Here is a 2,598-nt window from a genome sequence, read left to right on the forward strand (position 1 = left end):
GTGAAGTCAGCGGCTGCCGCATTAGTAAGGCGGGCGGAAAAGGCTGCTTCCAGGATCTGGAGACCTTGTTGTGCAGATCGCTGAAAAAATAGCACCCCTTAGAAATCTCTTATCGAGCTTAGAAGATTGCGATTCGTGGGGCTCATCAGGCCAATCGATCGCAAGCTTCTCAGTCGTGCGCGAAAGCACATCGACGAGCTTGGAGTAGGCCACAGAAGGCTGTGCTTCCTGGCCTCGAGGTGAGAGAGCGTCGTCAAAGGGGACAGGCCCGAAATCCTCGAAGTCGGACGCTGTCGTAAGCAAAATATCATCCAGGCTGAAAGAAACGGTCTCACGTGCTTCCTGGCTGGGCATCATATAGTCGTGCGCGTATCCAAGCGGCAAAGCTTCGCTACGTGCACACTCGGGAGAGGGAATGAGAGAAGGAAAATCAGTCCGCTCACACTCGATGTCCTCGAGCTCAACATCCGAACCCCAGGCTGTGGATCCGAGGGAGGCCTGGGCCGCCTTGGGCACGCGGTGGGGGAAAACGGAAGATTCCTTCTCAAAAAGACAGAGCCTCGAACGGAGGGTTTTAAGAAGGAGTTTATCGCAATATTTGCATTTCGAAGTGCCCTAAACCGAAGTGCCCTGAACCGTCGAGTGAACCTATGAAAGAGGACCAGACCTTTGCAAGGCCCATTTCATTTAATGCACTTACCATGTGGGTCGTCGCTCGATATAGAGCAAATGCACAGCGGGGGGCAGCGATGAAACTCCATCATACTTCACCAGTTAGGAGAACAAAGTTCCGCTATCCGTGGTCGCTGAAGTAGTGAAGGAGAAAGATGCTTAAATCCAGTTTTTAAGGGTCAGATAAATTGCACAAAGGGAACGATGCTACCGCTTCGTGAAGGCAGAGAAATCTGGGGAGAAGATGGCGCGCGCCAGTATAGCTCAAAGGTGTTGAGCTAGAGGGGCGGCGCTGCGCCATCAGCCAATGAATTGGCGTGATTCTACAAGAGCTTCAGACAATCGGCACGCCCAGGGGCGTACCCCCATATGCGTCACTACGCAGCGTTGAGTGAACCTATAAAAGAGAACCAGACCTTTGCAAAACGTCAACACTTTACAATAAGGTTTTATTTGTTATCATTAGCCTATTTGATGTATAAACATGAACTATCCAGGAGCAAATTTGTTACTGTATTTGTTAATCTGTGCTAGCGTTATGAAAATCCAGCTGTTCATTATTTGTTAATGTTACTTTACAGTGCATTAACTAATGTTAGCAAATACAACTTTTGATTTTAATAATATATAAATGTTGAAATTAGGATGAACAAAGATTAATAAATACTGTAGAAGTGCAGCTCATTCATGTTAACTAATGAAACCTTACTGTAAAGTGTTACCAATACAATTTATATAAGTGAGACTTATTAAAAAATGTGTTGATCATGTGACTAAAATAATTATCAGAAAAGTAAATTTCGGAGAAAACTCCATAAGCCATAAGTATTTCGCTGCTGTCTACCTGACCAGCAAAAATGACAAAAAAGGTCACCTGAGATATAGCTAACAAAGTTTTCAATAAAATTAAGAATAGAATATTATGGTCTTTTAGGTTCCATGGAGGCCATCAGCCATAGAGTTTGTTTATTATTAATGTATTCAGATTTCTTATTAGCCGAATCTGGATTTACTGCAATGTGCCATAAGACTATGAGTTTTAAATAGTTTTTGGTTCTTATGCATCATATAACAAAATGTTTTTGGAGAGAAAGGACAGATGCAGGGTTATAATAATTTCATATCCACCTAGCAGACGCTGCATGAGACGATATAAATCTAACCCTCTGTTTGCGGATGGTGTGGCTGGTTTGTTTGAGTAATGAGCTAATTAACTCAATCACGACACTCAGACAGATGATGAATTTTGTTAATGCTTCTCTTTTGTTCTCCACTCATTTCTGAGCAGGTCTTTTTCCTCTACATTAACCCGACATGTACGCGCGCGCACACACACACACACACACACACACACACACACACACACACACACACACACACACACACACACACACACACACACACACACACACACACACACACACACACACACACACACACACACACACACACACACACACACACACAGAATCTTTGTGGAGTATACGAGGTTGCAGACATGCAAACAGTCCAGAGATATGAACCTGTTGGAACTGCAACAGGGCAAAACAAGATATAAGAGAGGCCGTTCCGTGCTTGCAAGGTCAAAATGCTCAGTGTTCAGTTGGGCAAAGTGCAACCTTGTGCAACAGTCTGAGATTCAATTGCACATTTCTGACACTATATATTCACCTTTAGCTCTGAGATAATGACAGGCGGCGTCAGGCTGTTTTCACACTTGGTTCGACTGCTTGGTCTGAACCAGAATTCACTTCCAGTTCCATCCCCCAGCGGGTGTCTTTTCACATTGCTCTTTTGGGTCTGAACCACACTGTGTCATCAACCTAAGCAGAGTGGCAGCTGTTTATGTAGTTAGGACACAATTCAGGAGGAAAATGGCAGTTTCACTCAGTTATTTACACATTTACCATTGATTTATTTAAAAAC

This window comes from Pseudorasbora parva, chromosome 2 (assembly GCF_024679245.1).
Source record: "Pseudorasbora parva isolate DD20220531a chromosome 2, ASM2467924v1, whole genome shotgun sequence".
Classification (NCBI taxonomy): Eukaryota; Metazoa; Chordata; class Actinopteri; order Cypriniformes; family Gobionidae; genus Pseudorasbora; species Pseudorasbora parva.